General features: G+C 36.9%; 1 protein-coding gene and 1 pseudogene across 4 annotated transcripts in view; both read left to right on the top strand.

The window, feature by feature from the left end:
* LOC150105363 (innexin inx2-like) overlaps positions 1 to 24837 on the top strand; it is a 117150-nt pseudogene that overhangs the window by 7680 nt on the left and 84633 nt on the right.
* Positions 14541 to 24837, top strand: part of unc-104 (kinesin family member unc-104) — a 942286-nt gene continuing 931989 nt past the window's right edge. For all 4 annotated transcript variants that reach the window (XM_090394094.1, XM_090394092.1, XM_090394093.1 and 1 more), the window contains exon 1: positions 14541 to 14679. The gene's annotated coding sequence lies outside the window, so the exon portion shown is untranslated. The remainder of the gene's footprint in view (positions 14680 to 24837) is intronic.

Raw genomic sequence — 24837 nt, 5'->3', positions numbered from 1 at the left:
ATGGGAAGATTGTTAAGAACATAGAAAATAGATATCAGGAGGGTGGTAAAATATTCTGAAGTCTTGTGAAAAGACTCAGAAAGGGAGAAAAGAGTACTATAAAAGAATTTAGAGACAATAAATGGGACTTGAAACTGAAAACGATATTTTTGATGTATGGAGTAATTACTTTGAAAGATTACTAAATGAAACAATCAGGACAGTATGGGGTAATAGAAAACAATCAACAAGAATGCCATCTGGAATATATATTCACACTTGAAGTATCTCTCTCTCTCTATTTATATATAAATATATAAATATATATATATATATATATATATATATATATATATATATATATATATATATATATATATATACTTGATCAGAATTAGCTGAATAAGTGTTCTTTGCCAAGAATGCAGGAAAACGACCCAGAGGAAGACCAAGATATACGTGAGTAGATTGATACAGTAAAAAGTGCCTTAGAAGACAGAAATATGAGATCTGATAATATTGGAATATTGACATATAACAGGCTAATCTAGAGGAAAATTGTTGATAGGAAATCAGTAATGATGTAAATTTTCATGCAATACTATCATAAGATCTTGTACACCACCTACCTGGGTGTATGTCAGGAATTTGATGATTATGTTGAAGTATTTCTGTGTAATAACATAAATAAATATTATTATTATTATTATTATTATTATTATTATTATTAATCAACAAACTACATAACATATAAGTACAACAATCACCACGGCAAAGCCACCCGAAACTTCTACGTACCTGACATGATAAACAAACTGCCGTTCGACAACAGAAACCTAGGAACATACAGAGAGCTGAAACAGGCACTATATAAATATTATAACGAGAATGAAAATTAGAGCAATTCCTGTCTCTCTCTCCCCACCACACACATGCACACACACACACACACACACAAACCTATGACAATCCCCCCTCTCAAAAACTATCACTACAAGAACACAAAGAAACAAACACACCATGTCTAAATCCAACCCTATTTGCACAAAAATAAAAAAAATAAATAAAAGTTAAACTGTAATAGCAGTCGAAGTCTTTCAAGCACGTACCAACAAACAGTAAAATCAACACCTGGCTTGTGACTAGTATAGGAACACAACCAGGAAACCACCACCCTCTGTCATCTATTATCTTCCTCATAAGCTCTGCTAAGCTTCGAGGAAGAAAATTACTAACTTGCAAGAATTTGTTATACACACTTGTAATGCGTTATAAATATTATATATATATAATTACTATAGCAACTATGTATGCAATTCATCTGAGACATAAAAAAAAAAAAAAATTATTACTATTATGCTCAAGATAACTATTGTATATATGTATGTGTAAATATTTTAGCAGTGAACAAAAATATTATTTATTTAAAAAAAAAATTATTATAATTTAAAAATATTAATAACTCGCCAGTATTTGTTATTCACAATTGTAATGTATTATAAATATTATGTATATATATATATACAGGGTGTTCGGGATAAATTTGACAGTTTCGTAAGGAAAAAGAAAATCTTCTTTGTATCTATTAAATTTAATGAATTGACAAAAAAACATTACAGGCAGAGTTAATTACAATACTATCAACAAGATTTACTCAAAATAACCACCATTAGCATCGATCACAGCTTCAATTCTGCTTCGGAACCTCGAACAAGCTGATGCTACAGTCTCCCTGGGAAGGGCCGCAAAAACTGTTTTAATTTTATCCATTAACTGGGCTTTTGTATTACTGGAAGTGCGATTGGTGTCTTTTTCAACTGCGCCCCATACAAAATAATCCATGGGGTTAAGGTCTGGGGAGTTTGGAGGCCAAACATTTGGACTGGTGAAGTCGTAGAAATTTTCAGACAACCATTTTTGACTTTTCCCAAAGGTGTGGCAAGGGGCCGAATCCTGCTGCCATACATACGGCCTACCATTGGCTACCCTTGTTATCCAGGGCTTGACTACAGTTAGCAACTCCACGAACAAAGCCCGAATTCCAATGCCAGGGTTCTTCAACACCTGTTCCTGCAGATTTGCGAGGAATTCTGCTGTACGAACGCAATCAGATCGTCTGCTAGGGATCTTTCTTCTTGCTACATCCTCGTAGTCACCATTGCAAGTCTCTAGTTCATGCCTGATTGTTTTTACTGTATTCAGGGAGCATTGGGCAGCAGTCGTAATATCCTTATTTTGATGGCGGGCACGAATCATCATGATACAAGTTATTCTCTTCCATGATTCAGGTGGGTTCCAGCTATCCATCCTTTCTGACATCTTGTATATGAATGAAGAAGGGTCCAAACTTTTAAATGAAGAGAAGTGTGTGTTAATACATGTAACTTACGGAAAAATATAATTAATTATAAATATGTCAAATTTATCCCGAACACCCTGTATATACGTGTAAATAAAACTATTGTTGCATCTGTGTATGTAATTTATCTGAGACAATAAAATGTTTAAAAAAAAAAAATTATTATTATTATTATTATTATTATTATACAGCAAGCAAGACAAGCAAGGCTACAAGATACAATCTCATAAAAGCCAGCAGACTGAAAAAAACCGGTAGTCAAGGATTTAAATGCATCGCAAGACAATACGCCAATCTTTCTATCTGAGTATTTAACACCTTTCAATCAGAATCTTTTGAACCAAGCAAGAAAAGAAAACACAGAAAAAAAGTATCAATTTTTATGGATCAAATACGGTAAAATATTCTTGAGAAAGTCACAGATTTCAAAGTCTATATAAATAAAAAGCTCGGAAGATATAGACAGGTTGCCAGAGTGAAACAAAAGACTCCAAAACAAAAGACTCCAAACAAAAGACTTCTTATTGAACTAGTCCAAAAGACCAGTTCAATAAGAAGATCTCAACACAACAAAAATGAATGTGAACCATCAGATAGATGTAATTACACCAGAATACATCAGTAATTGTACTTTCGAATCGCTTGATGCATGGAAACAACACACAGTACCAGCGGGAGGTCTCTCAATCTTGCATATTAACATCAGAAGTATCTGAAAACATTGGTTATTGTTACAGGCTTATCTGAGGAATTACACTGATATTATTGATATATTGATTCTTACAGAAGTATCCATAACTAATGAAGAAGCGACTGCTTTCCAAATTCCAGGCTTCCAAAAACATAGATCATGCCGCCAAACAAAAAGAGGAGGTGGAATATTAATATTTATCAAACAAAAATTAATAGCAAAAAGAAACTGCCTATCAGTTTGAGCATGCTGAAACCCTTTGCCTCGAAATCACTAATACCACCAATAGACAGCATCCCATAATACTAAATGCTATATACAGGCCACCAAACCTAAACATGATAAAATTCTTGCACGAACCCAATTGCTGGCTATCAAGCCAAGAAATATGCTCAACCCAATACCTAATGATAATTGGCGACATAATCATAAATATTGCAAACGAAAACCAGAACAACACTGTACAATACCTAGACACGCTATCCATGTATAATCTAATACCAACAATAACATCATGTACTAGAGAAGAAATATTCGGAAATACTATCACTGCCTCCTGTCTAGATCATATAAACGGCCGAGCACCACCAAACATTTACACTGCATCAGTCATAAAGTGCAAAGCAGCAGACCATTACTTCACCGCTCTAAACCTGCACACCAAGGCAATATCCATGCAATGTCCCACAGACGAAAAGCGACAGAAAGCAATAATAGACGAAGAAATAGTCAACCACGAAATAAGAAAAACAGATTGAGAACACCTGGCATCAGATTCAGCAGATATCTTATACAACAACATTAAACTCGCACTGGAGGAAATATATAAGAAAGCTACAAAGAAAGTCAGAATTTGTTCAAAAACAACACAAAGTCCTTGGATAACACAAAACTTAATCCTAGAAATACACAGAAAGGACGCTTTATGGAAAGAATTAAAGCGATATCCAAATAACACAGCTTTAAAAACTGAATATAAGATAACAAGGAATCGCCTTACAACACAAATCAGAAATGCAAAAAGAAGCTACTACAGAGACAAACTAACCTATGCACAATACAACATGATGATATCCGCACATAACAAACCTGGTATCTGATCAATGAGATGCTAGATTTTGTTCCCAACACCTCCGCCTCTGAAACCATAAAACACAGCTTCATGAAAGACGCAAAACCTATCCAACAACTAGCAAATGACTTTAACCAATACTTTGCAGACCCATTCAAGAACTGCACAGAAATTCCCCCAATCACAAAACGAGACCCTCCACTTGGACCACAATCAAAACAGACATTATGGTACCCAACCATAAAAGAAGAAGAACTTCTCTCTGCAATACATCAAATCAAACCAAACAAAGGCCAAGGAATTGATGGTATCAGACCTAAAGATATAAAGCAACATGCAACTAGTTTAAGTCCTATCCTACTAAAATTAATAAATAAAATATTTAAAACAGGACAGATACCAAGTATGCTAAAGACCGCCATAATCACACCCATATACAAACATGGAAAAAGAAATTTAATCAGCAATTACAGACCCATTGCAACATTACCAATTATCAATCAAATTATGGAGCGGATCATACTGAAGAAACTCACAGCATACACTGAGATCTCCCATATTATCTCCAAAACACATTATGGTTTTCAGAAAAATAAGGGAACAACATCTCTCTTGGAAGACTTTACAGACGTAATTAATACCGCCTTAGACAAAAATAAAATTGCCATGGTAGTCTTTATTGATCTGACTAAAGCATTCGATACACTTACACATCAAACCTTGTTAGAAAAGCTGAGGCATGTTGGAATAGGCGGGCCTTTTCACAGGTGGTTTACAAACTACCTTCAAAATAGAAAGCATATCACACGTATCGGGTCAAACCGAAGCAGAGAGCTACCAGTAACCTGTGGAGTACCACAGGGAGCTGTACTCTCCCCAACTCTATTCAACATTTACACGCACGATATTAATCAGCTACCACTCAATGGTAAGATATTCCAATACGCAGACGATACAGCAATAATATCCATCCATAATAACGCAAGCATAGCCCAAACAAATATGCAACGAGACATAAATCTGATCATAGACTGGCTCACGAAAAACTCCATACACCTAAACTCAGAAAAGATAAAATTAATGATATTCAGAAATCCACTGACTCGACCAGATAACAAATATATAACCATCCAACATTCACTTTCCAACATAAAAAACACACAGAACAGCAAAACCACTACAATCACTCAGGTTGAAACAATACGATACCTTGGAATTTACTTCGATGCAGATATGAACTGGAATAGCCACATAAACCATGTACACAACAAACTCCGAACAATAAATGGCAAACCCTACAGGTTAAAAGACATAGTCCCCATACGTCTAAAAACACTAATATACAAAGCACTATGCCAAAATGTACTAAGATACGCTATAACAACGTATGCTTTCTGTGCACCCTACAAATTAAATAGATTAATGTCGCTACAGTACAAAATGATAAAACTGATATTTTGGGAACAAAGAGAAAATAACAAATTTATATATAGTGCAATGTCAGAACACAAAATACTGACAGCAAAACATTTATGTCACTATGCAGCTTTGCTAAAACATTATTTCGATGCCAACTACAGGACAGTCAGAAATACATACCGTATAACAAGACCTCAGACTACTCATTATATCACATATAAATACAATAATCACTACGGAAAGGCCACACGAAACTTCTACATCCCAGACATGATAAACAAATTACCTTTTGAATACAGAAACCTTACAAACTACAATAACCTGAAAAGAGCTCTAAGGACATACCATGAACAAGAAATACGTACCCAAAATACCATACAAACTTAACAAAACACAATATATTCGTTCAGGCTTCCAGTTCAGCGACCATCAATACATTCCAAGTTATTGTGTGTGTGTGTGTGTGTGTGTGCGCGTGCGTGCGTGCTTGCGTGCGTGTATGTGAGTGCGCGCGCGCGAATTTCTCAATCATAGATTTCGTAGCTACCCAACACAGGAAAAAATAACAATAAATAATAACCAACTGGTGTCATCCTCAGATAAGCTTACATATAAGCTTCGAGGATGAAAGCAGAGAAATTAGTTCTCATCCAAGATGTATCTTATGTAATCAAGTGCATGTAATGTACGTATCACATGTAAACCAAAGTATTTAAAGTATGTATTATATGTAAACAAATGTATGTAATAACTGTAACAAAAGAATGCAATATAGAGTGATTATATCCATTGATATTGTATATATAGAGTGTAAAATTGCAAAGAAACATCTGTAATAATCATCATTATGAATATTATAATAATATATGTTGTAAACAGTTATTGTTATTATTATTATTATTATTTAAAAAAAACTTTAAGTACGAGAAAGTATTTGTTATGCATATTTGTCTTCATATAATGTATGTAATTTATCTGAGAAATAAAAAAAAAATTATTACGGGTAACTATGTACATTTATATTAAAAAATCACTGTAATCTACATTTGTATTGAACAGAAAATGTAATAGTATACCTTATTGTATATAGGAAAATACTCTGTAAGATGATAAACAAAATGTTATCACATATCAAATTATTATTATTATTATTATTATTATTATTACGGGCAGCTCCAAGGAGTCCTTAGACTCATCGAGGGAGGCCCAACATCATGTTAAGAACAACTATTCAACATTCACATACTATCTATCATACTTCACCTTGAACTCATTCACAGTCATTGCACCCACAACAGACTCTGGCAGCTTATTCCACTCATTTACCACTCTCCAAGTAAAAAACCTAGCTATAACACCCTTGCTAACCACACTCTTACCAAGCTTCCATGGATGGCCCCTAGTCCTCCCACTACCAGTCCTATTTTCAAAAATATCTTCTGAAATAATCTTATAGGAACCCTTCAGTAATTTGAATGTCTCGATCATATCACCCCTTTTCCGTCTATCAACCAATTTCTGCAGCCCACAAATCTTCAACCTGTTCTCATAAGGTTCATTCCATACTCCTGCTATTATCTTGGTCACTCGTCTGTGGATCCTCTCCACCCCATCGAGAAGAAACTCTTGCGCCCATATCTGGGCACAGTAGTCTAGATGGGGTCTTATCAAGGCTCGATACAGAGGAATAATAACTTGTTTATCTCTACTCGTTAAAGTGTTTTTTTAGCAATCAAGTGATTTGATGAGCTGTTTTGGCCACTTTTGCGATGTGTCCCCTAAACTTCAACTCCCTCTCCACCAACACTCCCAACTCCCTGGCCTCGTCAATCTCCTGGAGTACAGTTCCACCAATGTGATATACTGCTGCTAATCTTTTCACCCTACAATGTAAAACCTTACATTTTTCCACATTAAATTGATATCCATTCTCCTTAGCCAAGTCCTCCAAACTATCCAAATCATCCTGCGAAATTTTGACATCCTGAGCATTCACTATTACTCTACCTAACTTTGCATCATCCGCAAACAGATGCAGTTCCTCTCAGATCCTTTCCTATATCGTTAAGGAACAAATGAAACAGTAGTGGTCCAAGAACAGAACCCTGCGGCACACCACTAGTCACAGGCCGTCTTTTGGACTCTACTAATGAATAAACCTCTGATATCTCTCCATCAACCATCCTCCTATCCATCTCGCCAACCCTATATCCATTCTCATACGCTACAGTTTACTGATTAGAATTCCATGTGGTACCCTATCAAAGGCTTTAGCAAGGTCCAGTGGAATCATTGTAAACCTGTTACCCTTATCCAGTTCAGCCGTCACTGTGTTATAGTATATGAGCAAGTTACTGAGGAATGATCAACCTTTCACAAAACCATGCTCTCCCCCCATATAGTATCCCATTTTCATCTATCCAATCTTACATTTTCCTCTTGACTATTTTCTCCAAGACCTTGACAACAATTCCTGATATGCTTATCGGCCGGTAATTTCCAACAGCAGTCTTGGAACCGCCTTTATGCAGTGGAACTATTTTCTCCTCTTTCTCCTCTTTCGCCTTGGGAATAACCCAGACCTGAGACTCAAATTAAACAAAATGGTCAAAGTCACTGACAATTCTTTAGCCACTTCTCGCACGACACGAGCCGGTATACCATCCAATCCCGCAGATGTAATAGACTATTCACCTCCACTTCATTCACCACAATTCCCGTATAAGCTGTTGGTTCCTTCATTCCTGCAATATCACCACCTGGATGATATACTCTTGCAAGGTGCTCACACTGTAATTCTACTATATCAACTGATTCGGTTACTTCCCTACCATCGGCATTCTTTAAAATCAATCTGCCATATACATTTTTTCTTTTACTTGCAACATATCGAAAAAACTGTTTGGTATTCTCTTTAGCCTGCATGGCTAATGTTCTTTCATAATCCGTTTTGCTTTTCTTACCACACTTGTTACAATTCTGGCCTGAGCTTTATACCGTTCATGTGCCTGCAGGTCACCTTTCTCCTTAAATTCCCTCCATAGTTGTTTCTTTTTTTGCAGCTCAAGATTAATGGTATTATTCATCCATTTAATCTCTACTTGATTTATTATTCGGACTCTAGGTATACAGTCAGCCATTGCCTATTGTAAACACTTCTTAAACACCTCCCATGCACTATCAACATCCAGCCCTTGCAGTTTTACATGCCATGGCACTGACCCAATCAAACTCCTAAGCTCGTCATACTTACCAGCCCGATTATTCCATATGTACCCTGTCTTAATTGTAAATTCCACACCTTTAGCCACCTCCCAAGTCAAGACCCTATGATCACTCTCACCAATTGGTGGCAATGTGGTCATATTCGTTACAGTCAAATCCTCAGATGCAATTACTAGGTCAAGCACTCTCTGACCCCTAGTATTTTCCATTACATGCTGTCGCAGATAGTTATCCCTTAATAACCGCATAAAATCCAATTCCTTCCTCCCATGTGTGTCATCTTCTCCCTCCAATCAGTGCTACCATAGTTGAAATCTCCCATAATAATTACCCTCCTTCCACTCATTTCTTCTATTTGCTTATGCATACTATCTCTATCATCTTTTCTCACCTGGTCTATAGCAGCACCCAATTGTATATTTTGTTCTGCTAGCCTCAATCTCACACCAAATGGCTTCAAATGTGCATGTGCTCTTTTCTCTATCCTGCAATTCAACTTCCATTCGCCTTGGCTGTAGCTCATCAGCTATCATCAATAATACTCCTCCCCCATTTTATTCTCCCTGTCATTCCTGAACACACTATATCCTTCACATTCAATCCCACTAGTTATATCATCTTCAGTCAGTCATGTTTCACTAATGCCAATAACCTGTGGTCTACAAGTGCCAACCAAGGCCAGAAATCCTTCCTTCTTGTTCCTAATACTCCTAGCATTAGTTTGAATATATATATATATATATATATATATATATATATATATTCATGACAGGGAGAATAAAATGGGGGAGGAGTATTATATATATATACTGTATATGTTAAAGATACCAAGCTATTTTAAACCTGGTTTTACTCCATTTCCCAAGTAAGTAAACAGACAAAGAAGTCAAGCTTGCGCCTGCAAGTGTTGCAACTCTAGCTGACCCTGCACGTAGTGCAAGACCAAAGCAACTCATGATAAAAGTAGAATAAGCTCTGATCACTAATCTTAATATTTACCCTTAATGCAAAGCACATCTTCTGGAGGAGATGTATGATGCTTTGTATTAAAGGCAAGGGTCCACTACCTAGACCGGTTTTCGTTTTCGACCTTTATTGAGGTCTCATCAGTTGGAGCCAGGCTCACACTAGATTTTTTACTATTACTATTATTATTATTACTATTATTACGGGCAACTCCAGGGAGTCATTGGACTCATCGAGGGAGGCCCCAAATCATATTCATCACAACTATTTGACATTCATACAGTATCTATCATACCTCGCCTTAAAGTCATTCACTTTCACAGCATCCACCACAGACTCAGGGAGCGCATTCCACTCATTCACTACTCTAAAAGTAAAGAACCCAGCTCTAACACCTTTACTAACCACAATTTTGCCCAGTTTCCATGGATGTCCCCTAGTCCTCCCAGAACCAGCCCTGTTCTCAAAAATATCTTCTGAATTAATTTTATAGAAACCCTTCAGTAATTTGAATGTCTCAATCATATCTCCCCTCCTCCGCCTATCAACCAATTTTTGCAACCCACAAATCCTCAACCTGTTCTCATACGGTTCATTCCACAGACCTGCTATCATCTTGGTCACTCGCCTCTGGATCCTCTCCACCTCCTCCCCATCAAGAAGAAACCTAGGTGACCAAATCTGAGCACAGTAGTCTAGATGGGGTCTTATCAAGGCTCGATACAGAGGAACAATAACCTGCTTGTCTCTGCTTGTCATCGTATTCTTCAGCAACCAAGTGATTTGATGAGCTGTTTTGGTCACTTTTGCAATGTGTCCCCTAAATTTCAATTCCTTATCTACCAACACTCCTAAATCTCGTGCCTCATCAATTTCCTGGAGCACGGTTCCACCAATGCAGTAAACTGCCGCCAATCTTTTCACCCCAAAATGCATAACCTTACATTTTGCCACATTAAACTGACATCCATTCTCCTTAGCCCAGACCTCCAATCTATCCAAATCATCCTGCAAAATTTTGACGTCATCTGCATTCACTATTGCCCTACCCAACTTCGCATCATCCGCAAACAAATGAACTGTTCCTCTCAGATCATTTCCTATATCATTTATGAACAAATTAAACAGCAGTGGTCCAAGAACAGATCCTTGTGGCACACCACTAGTCACAGGCCGTCTTGTGGACTCTACTCCCGAGTAAACCACTCTCTGATATCTCTCCGTCAACCACCCTCCTATCCATCTCACCAACCCTATGTCCATTCCCATATGCTGCAATTTACTGATTAGAATTCCATGTGGAATCCTGTCAAAAGCCTTGGCAAGGTCCAGTAGAATCACCGTAAACCCATTACCCTTATCCAGTTCAGCCGTCACTGTGTTATAATACGTGAGCAAGTTACTGAGGCATGACCTACCCTTCACAAAACCATGCTGTCCCCGATACAGTATCCCATTTTCTTCTATCCAATCTTGTATTTTCCTCTTGACTATTTTCTCTAAGACCTTGACAATGATTCCTGATATGCTAATCGGTCGGTAATTTCCTACAGCAGTCTTGGAACCACCTTTATGCAGTGGAACTATTTTCCCCTCTTTCCACCCGCTCGGGACTAACCCAGACCCGAGACTCAAATTAAACAAAATGGTCAAGGGTACTGACAATTCTTTAGCTGCTTCTCGTACAACACGAGCTGGTATACCATCCAATCCCACAGATGTATTGACATTGATGTTATGCAATAGACTACTCACATCCGCTTCATTAACCACAATTCCCGTATAATCTACTGGTTTATTCGTTTCTGCAATGTCACCACCTGGATGATATACTTTTGCAAAGTGCTCACTCAGTAACTCAACTATCTCATCTGATTCAGTTACCTCCCTACCATCGGCATTCTTTAAAATCAATCTGCCATGTACATTTTTCCTTTTACTTGCTACATATCTAAAAAACTGTTTAGGATTCTCTTTAGCCTGCATGGCCAATGTTCTTTCGTAATCCTTTTTTGCTTTTCTTACCACACTCGTCACCCTTCTGGCCTGTGCTTTATACCGTTCATGTGCCTGCCGATCACCCTTCTCCTTAAATTCCCTCCATAGTTGTTTCTTTTTTTGCAACTCAAGCTTAATGGTGTTATTCATCCATTTAACCCCTACTTGATTTATTATTCGGACTCTAGGTATACAGTCAGCCATTGCTTCATGCAAGCACTTCTTAACTACCTCCCATGCACTATCAACTTCTAGTCCTTGCAGTTGTACATGCCATGGCACTGAACCAATCAAACTCCTAAGCTTGTCATACTTTCCAGCCCGATAATTCCACATGTACCCTGTCTTAATTGAAAATTCTACACCTTTAGCCACCTCCCAAGTTAAGACCCTATGATCACTCTCACCGATTGGTGGCAATGTGGTCATATTTGTTACAGCCAAATCCTCAGATGTAATTACTAGGTCAAGCACTCTCTGACCCCTAGTATTTTCCATTACATGCTGTCGCAGATAGTTATCCCTTAATAACCGCATAAAATCCAATTCCTTCCTCCCGTGTGTCCTCTCCTCACTCCAATCAATGCGACCATAGTTGAAATCTCCCATAATAATCACCCTCCTTCCACCCATTTCTTCTATTTGCTTGTGCATACTGTCACCACCATCTTTTCCATCACCTGGTCTATAGCAGCACCCAATTGTATATTTAGTTCTGCTAGCCACAATCTCACACCAAATGGCCTCAAATGTGCTCTTTTCTCTATCCTGCAATTCAACTTCTATTCTCCTTGGCTGGAGCTCATCAGCTATCATCAACAATACTCCTCCCCCCATTTTATTCTCTCTGTCATTCCTGAACACACTATACCCATCACATTCAATCCCACTAGTTATATCATCTACAGTCAGCCATGTTTCACTAATACCTATAACCTGTGGTCTGGAAGTGCCAACCATGGCCAAAAACTCTTCCTTCTTGTTCCTAATACTCCTAGTATTAGTGTACATGAATTTAAGACCCCCATTAGCCCCAACCCTACCTTGATGCCTTATATTAACTATCCCACTCAGATTTGTTGTCCTTATTTGCTCTGGCATATTATATTCATTCTTACATTCAACTGCCTCCATACGGACTGTATCTCTACTCCCCCCCCCCCCAACAAATCTAGTTTCCCTGAATTTGCACATCCACTACATTCAGCAACACTTTCTCAAGTCTTCTTACACTGTAACCATTCAAATGCAAGCCATCCATCTTATATAGATCCTTTCGCCCATCAAACTCACTCCACACATCCACAAATTCCACACCACTCGTCATACATAACCCACGCATAAAGTCATTTGCAATTATAGGCCTCCTTTTAAACATTTCACTGTCATACCGTGGCAAAAGACTAATCATTCTAACTCTCTCACTCTTTTCTTTTGCTACCTCAAACAATTCATTCAGGTCTTCTATGATTTCCATTTTATCTCCTTTCAAATCATTCGTATCTGCCACAACAATCATTTCTTTCACCCTTTCCTTTTGCTCTCTAATAGACGCAGTTACGTCCTTTATGGTCGCACCAGGTTGGTACGATTTTGTGAAATCCTCTACTAACACACCTCGTACTAACGAGTCTCCATACAGCACTCTATCCTTCATTTTGTTCATGTTCACATTCATACGTCTATTTTTCCTGTCATACCTTTTATTATTGGTTGGTTTATTCAGTCTACTTTTGTTCATGCACTCTAGCTGCTGTTTTGCTCTTTCTATCGCACTATTCAACAACGCGATCTCACTCAATGCATCTATCTCATCATTTTTGTTCTCTGAGAAACCATTTATACTATCATTCACACTTTCTACATTCACACTCTCACAATTTTCATGTACAACCTTGCCGTTTCTTGTCATATCCCTGTTTCCTTCATTCTGAAGGTTGACAAAAATATCACACTCACGATCCGAAATACACTTCAATTCCGCATTCTCCCTACATTTTCTACACACATTCAATCCTTTATTATCATCTAACCGCACTCTGCAAAGCGTACATTTCACAGCTAGTACACTGACTCATTTCTTTTATGCTACCGTTCTTTGATAACGATGGCGAACCTTCATTACTGGCCGCCATTTTCCTTCGCACAGGTGCCATACTTATCTGTGACGTGTTTTGTCAAATTATACCCTAATCTTTAATAATTATTCAATTAATAAATAAGAGGAAAAAAAGTACAAACATCAGAACATTTAAGTACTAAATATAATTAAATAAAATGAAATATAACTAAATACAGTAACTTAGCTTCGTTTTGTCTTCCACCGTTACGCGTTCGATTCCGACGGTACCAAAATATATTATATCGCGACAGCAACTAACTTCCAAAAAACAACCACTGAAGTACACTCGTATTCAGAGAAACAATTTAGCACTCAAAAACGTAGAAAAACGGGGAAAAAAGCGGACTATTCAACGATTAAAAATCACTTTCTTCTGCACAGCTCAAATTCACCGCCACGTGCTACGGCGACGATACGGAGAACATTTTATTTTTTAGAAGAATGTGTATGTGATACAATAAATGTGACATATTTGCTGGCTAACTTATCGGATTAGGATTAACAGATATGCATATCTTCAGTTCTGTGTCCCTCGAAGTACTTGAAACTCGAATATGATATCCGTTTCTGGAAGCGCCACCTCTGTCAAACATCACCGTAAACTTGTTGTCATGTGGTCGTTAAATTTTCTTAGTTCACAGTTATTTATATTTTCCAGCTCGTTTTTTAAATTTTCAAGTCGTGAATAATAATTCACAATTTCCTGGAAGTATGATATTAATGATATGTTGGTTTCTGTTGATTATTATGGAAACTCGTGAAATTGCATATTAATGATGGTGATTCATAATGACAGATCTAATATCGCATCGTATTGCTAATGTTACCTATTTATCGTTCGTTGAGAGGTGAGTCGCAGGCATTCGCTTTATTGGTAATTTAATTTTTGTGACTTCGCGCAGCTAATTTGTAATAGAAATGAGTAGACCTTTTGACAGTTTTATTAAAAGTTAAGAAAGAGATCAGTCAGGTAATTTTTTTTGTAGTTAAAGTCCCATAAATCAGTGCAGTCTATTTGTGATTTAATACTTAAATACTGTTTCCATTAAAGTAAATATGCTGTCACAGTTTTAAGTAGTCGTTAGTAAGAGGCACCTGTTCTGTCTAAGTGAAATGCGTGTGAATGCGGAAACCTTACTGATTATTCCCTTAGTAGTTCTTCAAAAAACTTCTTTTTTTTTCTTTTAAATTCTCCCTGGAATAACATTTCTGTTTGACGTGATTGCCATGCTATAATGTTACAGAATTGGGAGAGCACTAAGGTATCAACGCTGACCGACGAGGAGATTCTCCTCGGAAGGTATGGTCGGGAGTAATTTGTTTCCTCTCCCGAAACGTATACACTTTTCCATAGCAGTAGAGGATAAGCAAGTTTACTTTTGTCGTTACAAAAATTATCATTGCTTGTCTTCTGAAACGGATACTGAAAATACAGAAGTGTTCCCGGCCAATTTTCGCAACCAAAACGGTCACGTTATTTTGCACCATTTTAGTTTGTTGACAGTGCGATAAGTTGAAGGGAATGTCTGGGATGTTATTCAGAATGAGCTTGATCGAAAGCCATGTTTTATATCCCATGTTTTCCTTTATAGTAAGATATAATGAGCTATCAGGAAGGAGACAGGACACTTCAGAGTATTAAATAATTATTTCATCGGAATGTTATACAGTATCATAGATTTAATTGATGCAATTCACTTTGCTACTAATCAATTTGTATAATCACAAGTTCCTAACTGCTTGGAGTTGTTTGATATTTAAGAGAAGTGAAAATGCTGAATTAATAGCTATATAGTTATCCTTAATCAAAAGTTTCCATTCCATAGAATGAAAATTTTTGAGTACTTAAATGTTATTACCTGGAAAAGTACCAAGTGTCAGCTGAATTATAGTGAATTAGAAAATTGCAGATGATTTCAAAGCAATTATCTGCAGTTAATGTTTACCGTCCCCCCCCCCCCCCAAAAAGTGATGAGCATCATCTTGTGATATATTTTCTTCATGCCCTATGCATTAATTGCTTCATTTATAGTAGGTGATTTTTTTATTTATTTTTATTTTTATTTCAAAGAGTGTGGCATATACTTTTTTTTTAATGATAATCTTACCCCTATGAAAAGTTGTAAACTTATTTTATGTTAGTACTCTATGTGAGGTAAGGGTTGGATAGTCTGCTAACTCAGCTTTAGAAAATGTGGAATTCATTCATGCAACTGGCGGCACCAAGTTAGTAGTAAAGTCATTTGCAGTATTGCATTGACTACCTGAAATGCATTCTGCAGTTCTTTACTTTTTTTTTTTTTGACAAACTTAATTATGTATTGGGTATGTGTTTCAGATTAACCTGCCGATCTTGAATGGTTAAGTACAGATTATGTGTGTGTGTAGTAAAAATTTCAGGTGAGACGAGATGTGCATGGGCAAAGTGGGTACATCTTTGGTTGCCTGGTTTTTTGTATATCTTTAAGTGTTGGACAGGATCCAAAAAAAAAAAAAAAGTGACTAAAATGATGACTAGTCAGTGGAGTGCATGCTATGAAGATAGACTGGAGGTTTGTGGGTTACAAAGTTCAGTTAACAGGCCAAAAAAAAGAAGGCTATGATAGAAGCATTTAAATTGCTAAAGGGACTAATTATATCAAGAGCCAAAGGCTTCAATTCGGTGACATGAACTTATTTAAGTTAAGGGATATTACATCCCATATTGTTTTTTAGCCGAATAAGAAACTCAAAGAGTTTCATGCCAAATATAGAAACTATATGAAGTTCGGCAATTCCAAGCATAAGCAAATACCTGGATAGTGCAGCACTATCCAGGTATTTGGTAGTGCAAACTGAGGCAACTTGTAGTAAGTGATCAGAGCTTGCTTCACCCTTGCTATGAGTTGCCTAAGTTTGCACTTCCAAATGGGTCAGGTGCTGCACTATCCAGGTGTTTGCTTACGTTTGGAATTGCCGAAGTATATATAGTTTCTATATTCGGCATGAAACTCTTTTGAGTTTCTTATTCGGCTAAGAAACAATATGGAATGTAATATCTCTTAACTTAAATTACTAAAGGGATTTTATGAAGTAGATGCTGAAGAGATGTTCTAATATATAAGAACAGGAGAGAACAAAGAGTTGCTCATGGAAGTTGTGTACGCATGTAGTTAATAATGTTGCAGGAAGCATATTGGCTTGCTTGGAGAAGGTTGAATGAAATGAATGATTGGGATGGGCTGCCAAAAGTAATTGTGAGTGCTTTGTCAATGAATGAGATTTTAAGAGGAGAGAGAGAGAAAGAGATATTATTATTACCTGACCCCTCCAGGGAGGGCAACTACTCCACAACTCTCAGTCTCCACCACTAAATCCACCAACTACAATGAACCGCAAGTACTTTCATCATCCACACCAATGCTTCCCAAACTTCTGGATGTCAGGGCCCCCTTTGGAAAAATTCAAATATTTTACGGCCCCCTTGAAAAAAATCGTAATATAGACATATATTATTATAATATTTTTTATATTTATATTCAATACAAAACATACACAGCGAATATTGCAAAAATCAAATGCAAATATTACATTTTTAGCATCTTACATACATATTTGACATGGCACATTATCTCATATTTTTATATAAATAGATATATTGTTATTGTACATTTGCAGTACAAGCACATGAAACATAAAACGATTAGTAATAAAGAAAGAATTAAAAACTTAAAAGTAGTTTAATAACAATTTATTGTTTCAATACTGCTATACAAAAAGTCAATATCAGGTGAAATATTTGAAACTGCAATTCTTAGATTTCTGTTTTGAAATGAAACTTGCATGAATAAGCATATATTTACTAATATTTATTAAGCGCTGAATTACGCAGGAAGCCAAATTTGTGAACCCGCACCAGTGTGCGATTTTTTTTCCATTAAAATATAAAAAAGAACAAAAAAAAAAAAAAAAGAATAAATAATAAAAATTAAATATGTTTCTTTTAAGATAAAAAAAAAAATCTACTTAGTCTTAAAACATTTTAAATTTGTTTTAATTATTTCACCACCCCCTCAACAAAATCTACTGCCTCCAAGGGGGCCGCGGCCCACAGTTTGGGAAGTATTGATTTACACCAATGCCATCTTTTAAAGTCGACCACCACCACTAATTTTTTTTTTTTAAAGACAATCACAAACATCCATGCCCACACTGGGATTTGAACCCACAGCCTTTTGGCTGGAGAGTGGATATGCTAACCACCTTACTACTTACATATAAGTGGATATGTAACCAGGCTGGCTAAGCATTGTGTAAATAATCATTAGTATGGCCCTATGATTAGTTTTCATACTCCATGGCAATTCCTATGATACTAATGACACTGTTTCCATGATAATAGCTTTTATTTAGTAGTGATGTAACTTTAATATTTTGCATTTAATTTCAGCTTGCTACACAGATGCGCACACACACACACACACATGATTTATCCATAAATCGTGATTGGGATTAAGTTCACAATACAACAACAAACCAAAATAGTCTACATTTTTTTTTTAGACTATTTTTAGCTGAAGGAAAACATTCATTCAAAAATTGGGAGACTGCAGCCATAAACATTAATAGTTGTCATGGAACATGCTGTAGAAAAGATCTGTCTTTGTAAAGCCAAAAATGCAAGGTATTTACATGTGTGTGTTTTCCATAACTAATAAAAAAAAATCTCCAGGTTTTGTATTTTATTGTAACGAAAAAATAATAAATAAAGTTATTAAATGTTTAAATCTCTTCATGACTTATGGGCTACCCTATATACACTATGTTGACAAAAGGATTTGGACACATAGTTGTGGTAAAAAAAAAAATCGTTTTAATTACATTTCTACTACTAAATGCACTTTTCGCCTGAATGACAGCAGCTGCCTTTTGGGGCATGCTTTTAACCAATTTCTGATATATTGCAAAAGAAATATTCTTTCATTCCTTATGCAAATTTATCCCCATTACTGATGTGATATGGAGCATATTAGTGTTCTAATTCATCTGAGTCCAGACATCAACCACATTGAACATATTTGGGATGAAACACTTTGATGTTGTTTTGTGGAAACCAGTCTCGGACATGCAGTATGGTATGGAGCATTGTCATGCTGAAACAATCAAGGGTTACTGCCGAAGTACTTCCAGAGCATTGGAAGCATGAAGTTGTGCAGGAAGTGTGATTTGTCTCTCCCCACAAGCATTTTTCAATCATCTATGGTCAAGGAATGGTGTGAAAGACACCAGTCCAAAATTTGGCATTGAGGGTTGTGGGAGGGGTGATGTTTGGCTTGTTAGCAGCAGCTCTGCCATGGTAACTTAAGTCATGTAACTCTGTGTGCAGTTCTAGTACTGACAGATGTCCCCGCAGCATTTTCCAGGTTGGCTATGAGGTCTGTTGCTGATGATATGTGCGATGCTCAAACATTCTAAGACAGAGTTCATCGATATCAGTCAATGAGTGTCGGTGGCCTCCCAGGGCCACCGACACTCACTGACTTGCTTAGTTGTCACAGATAGAAAGTTACAGATGGCAGTTAGTTGCCACAGATAGAAAGACCACTGATGTGACAACTAACTGCCATCCCATGTTGGAAGCATGTCATTTCAGCTGAACGTGGCATCTTGACATCAAGTAAAGCACAAAGCATGCAACACATTCTACCTTTTATTACTAGACTTTCGTTTCGCAAACACTCCCTGAATATTTGCATGTGGTAGGATTCGAAATTTGCATTGCACTGAATACTTTTAACGACATAGTGTATATTTAAAGGATAATCTCATACATCAAGTAGTATGACCTGTAGCATATTAGTACTTATTCCTCAAATATACTTCTGCAATGCAATTGGCCCATGGTGATGCCTAAGATTCTCTTTAGATCATTAATGGTATAACCTATATTGCGATCATTTATTATTAACCAGGCATCCTCAAGGGGTTCTAACAGTTCTTGTGGAACGTCCATTGTAACCATTATTAATATAATACAAGTTGTACTTCTCCTTGAACTCATTCACAACTCATATTATTCATTCACCACATTCTTGACTTGTGTTGCTGATGACATGTGGGATTTCTTTAGCATCTGTAAATCCTCTTTAGTAAGTTATCTTTCAATTATGTCCTCTTTTATTTACCTATTATTTGAACTATGTAATATCAAAGCTTCAACCTGTTCTCATAGGAGCACTCTTTGGGCCAGTACAGTAGTTTGACCAATCCCCTCTCTCCCCCACAGAAACCCATTAGCTATATAGTGACTTATTAATTTTTTTTTCTTATTCCTTCCCTCCTCTTTTATCTTGCAGTGACTGCTAATGTATCGAGGATAAAGTGACTAGCCTTATGCCTCCAGGTGTATCCTATGTCTGTAGATGCTTGTGTTCACGGGCTGGTTTGCCCTTTCTTGGGGATGAAAAACCTAAGTTTCTGGGTGAAAATAAACCCTACCTCTGTACGAGACCAGCTAACTTACCTTTAGTCAAAAGAGATAAAGGTTCATGACGTCTTGGATGGGAATCAAACTCAGGTGTTTCTGACCCAAGGGCTTCGTCTATACTGACTGAGCTACGGAGGCTCCATAGTGACTTATGAAGAGATAAAATAACTTCTGGTTTCGATCTTTATTGAGGTCTCATCAGTGGGAGCCAGACCCAGAGGTGGTACCAAGGTTGAAGTAATGCAGAAGTCATATTTTCATATATGAGTTGCCAAAAGGCAAGTGATGTGAAGTCATAAGCTTCTGTATACGAGTTACCTCATTCCTGAAAATAGTTCAGGTGCAAACTTGTTTGCTTACACTTGGATAAATGATTAAACCAAGTATATAATTTCTTGTTATCTTTAATTTATAGTATAACCAAGTGTAAAAACTTCCAACAACTTTCTCTAATCCAGAGTACTTTAATAATATGGTGTGACGCCTTTTGGCAACTCATATATGAAAATATGACTTCTGCGCTTCAACTTTGGCATCACCTCTTGGTTTGGCTCCCACTGATGAGACCTCAATAAAGATTGAAACCAGCCTGGATAGTGTCCCTTCCCATAATTATACATACCTGTAAGGATATGTGCTTTGCATTATGGGATACTAAGGCAAGTGATGTGAAGTCATAAGCTTCTATATACGAGTTGCCGCAGTTCTTGTTTGCTTACACTTGGATAAAGGATTAAACCAAGTATATAATTTCTTGGGATCTTATAGTATAACCAAGTGCAAAAACTTCCAACAAAACTCTTAGTCTCGTGGGTCTTTTTCCTGCTATTTTGGTGCAAAGACCTATTTTACAGGATAACAATTGGCCCAAATATACATATAACCCAAACATATGAAGTAACTTGTTCTATTTCATGGTTTTCAACCTTGACAGTTCTATGGTTAATATATTTATTCATCATTATTTTTGTTTTTTCTCTATTTATTTTTAATCCAATTACTCTGGAGGCTTCATTTAGCTGATTTAGCCTTTCTTCCAGATCTGCAAGATTATCTGCTATTAGGAAAATATCATCTGCAAATTTCAGATGATGCAGCCTTTCTCCATTTATGTTTATTCCTTTTGTTTCCCAATCAAGGCTTCTCAAGACTTCCTCTAGTGCAGCTGTAAATAAATTGGGAGATATGGTGTCGCCTTGCCGGATGCCTTTTTGTATTGGGAACTTTTCACTGTTTTTATATAATTTAATTACAGAAGTTGCATTATTGTAAATATGTTTTAGTGTTTCAATATATGTTTTTTCAGTTCCCTGGGTTTCAAGTGCTTTTAACTTTTCAACTGTTTCCAGATCTACAAAGCTTAAATAAAGATCCTTGCTATATCCATATAATTTCTTAACTATTTGTCTCACAGTAAACATCTGATTATGACAACTGTATTTGGCCTGAATTCTGCTATTTCTTCCCAACTGTAACTATAAAGAAATAGCAGAGTTCAGGCCAAATACAGTTGCCACAATCAGATGTTTACTGTGAGACAAATAGTTAAGAAATTATATGGATTTATTTTCACATTCAGTTTTATTTCCCTTATTTTTTTTTTTTTATAGATTTATCGCATGAGTGCTCTTCTCCACATCCAGGATTATATTTTCAGACCATGCCTTCTGAATTATGTAGTGCTGCCATGAAACTTTTATTTTCTATATTTGAGTATTTATAGTTGAATCAAGTCCATTTGCTTTTTCCCATTTCAGGTTTTGGATGGTTTTTTCCTACCTGAAGTATTGATATACATTCCTGATTGCATTCCTCTTTTCTACCACCATTCTGTCACTGCTTGTTTCATTTAATTTTTTCAAAGTAATTACTCTTAACATTCAGAATATTTAGTTGTCACCTTTATCATCCACAATTCCTCTTACAACTTTTTTTTTCCATTTGTCAGCATTTCAACAATCTCAAGAACGTTATTCCACCATCATAATATTTGTCTTCCATATTTTTCCAAAAGTCTCATGATTTTTGTTTAGCTTCGTTTAACACATAGTTTTCTTGCATCTTTCTTTGTATTCTTGTCAACCTTTTCCTGAATTCTCCCCTTTTAGCCAACTTTTCTAATTACTTAATTGACATTCCTGAGATAATGATTACTCTGTAATTTGCTGCTGCTGTCTTAGTGCCTCTTTTATGTGAAGGAACTATTTTTGCTTGCTTTTTCACACTCTTGGGACCCTGCCAGTGCTGAGATTTAAACAGCCTGATCAAGTGCTATGACAGTTAGCTTGCACACTTGTGTGCCATACACTTTCAAAACTGTCGGTGCCATTTCCTTCCAAATTCTCCATTCTCAGAGGGCTCATCTTGTCACTTATAAGTAACACTCCACCAGCCTGTTTGCTTTTCCTGTCCTGCCAGAATATGCTATACTCTTTTACTTCTGTTCCTATTGATACTCCTGAAATTTATATATAGAAACATAAACATTTGTATAAAGAAACATATCTAATTTTCCTGCTCCAACACTCTTACTTGTCCTGAGCAGGGCCGCTGAGAGAAATTTTCGGGACCGTGACAAGTCTGTGGTCCAGGCTCCACTTAAAAAAGTGCATCACTTTTGTTTAATAAAAAAAGTCATATTAAACATTAAACATTTATTTAAAAAAAGTGTACAATAAATTCAAAATTCGATACATTACATACCATACAAAATACAAATAAAAAGAGAATTTTTAAATTATTATTGCCTCATCTGCCTCATTCACTTCCTCACTTTATGGTTAGCAAAATCTTTAATCACCTCATCATAATCAATTTTCATTGCCAGGTCATGTTCTATTGATAGCAAAGCTAGGCCGTTTAATCTTTCCTGTAGCATTGATGATCTACTGAAGCTCTTTATTGCTGAAAGTGCAGCCGACTGCAACAACCTTGCAGGAACGCCTATTGACGTCATCACCCACTATAACTGCAGTGATCCATGCCGAGAGAATCAGTGTCTTCCGGACACTCAACGGCGAGCTAAAGAGCGTAGCCGTCTGTCTAAAAAGTGTACAATAAATTCAAAATTTGATACATTACATACCATACAAAATACAAACATTAAATAAAAAGAGAATTTTTATTGCCTCATCCACTTCCTCACTTTATGGTTTGCAAAATCTTTAATCACCTCGTCATAATCAATTTTCACTGTCAGGTCATGTTCTATTGATAGCAAAGCTAGGCCGTTTAATCTTTCCTGTAGCATTGATGATCTAATGAAGCTCTTTTATTGCTGAAAGTGCAGCCGACTGCAACAACAACCTTACATGAATGCCAATTGACATCATCACCCACCATAACTGCAGCAATTCGTGCCGAGAGAATCAGTGTCTTCTGGACATTCACGGCGAGCTAAAGAGCGTAGCCGTCTGTCTAAAACAAAACATAGTATCATTCTCGATATGCCATTATCCTTTATTATTGTTGTATTATTACGAGAATTAAAACCATGCATTATAAACACAGTTATGTGACACGTCGGGGCCTGACGGTCGGGCCCTTTTCGATGCCGGGCCGTTACTAAAGTCTAAGATGTCACCCCCCCCCCCCCCCCCCCCAGGCGGCCCTGGTCCTGAGGACAACAGTCTCTCCAGATGCCTATGCTCTTCCATGTTCAAATGCAGTCTGTCTCTTGAATGCAGCTCTCTTCTACCCTCAGATGCACTCCAGTCATCCACATATTCCCCACCTCTCTTTTGACATATCCTCACATTCATTATTGCTGTTTTCCTTGTGAATTCTGCATCATCACATCTGGATAAAATACTCATTATTTTCTCCACTCACACTTTTCCACTCCACAGTTCATAACACCATATTCTTGCTTTATTGCCATATATATATACATACACACTATCATTCCTTCAGCCGAGCACTCCTCTAACATTCTATTCTGCACACCATGAATTATTGAATCTCCATATATCCCCCCCCCCTCACAGATCCATCCATTCCTTTTTCACCTGCATCCCTCACTCGTCCAACATTCTCCCTCCTTGTTCTCCCACTTATGTCTTTCTTATATCTCGCTTTCCCTTGCTACTGTACTCTCTCGACATTCTCTCATTCCCTTATTCACCCTTTTTTTCTTCTCTCTTTCCATCCCTCCCTCTCTCGTTCCCATAACTTTCTCTCATACTTCTAGTTCATCTCACATCATTCAGCTTTCTAGTTTTCTGATCTCTCTCCTGTTGCATAAGTCAACTCATTTTTCATATTCTCATTACCTCTATCTCCCTCTCCAATCCTATCTTTACTTGAGATTCATTGACACAGTCGGTGCCATTCTTCAGGTCTTTCATAGCTCCAGTCTCACCATCTAATATGAAATCTACCACATGATACTCACTTTCCTCCCTGTCAATTGCACTATTAGTAACTGCCAGCAAATACGTTTCCTTATCACTGGAACCCGAGCTATCTGAGATACTTAAATCAACATCAACCAACTCTTTCCACTGTCTGCATTTCCTGCAAACAAGTAGTACCTGATCTG

Source organism: Typopeltis vanoorti, chromosome 6 (assembly GCF_054136105.1).
Source record: "Typopeltis vanoorti isolate ZY-2024b chromosome 6, IOZ_Tvanoo_1.0, whole genome shotgun sequence".
In the NCBI taxonomy this organism is placed as follows: Eukaryota; Metazoa; Arthropoda; class Arachnida; order Uropygi; family Thelyphonidae; genus Typopeltis; species Typopeltis vanoorti.
This window is presented reverse-complemented; position numbering and strand designations above follow the sequence as displayed.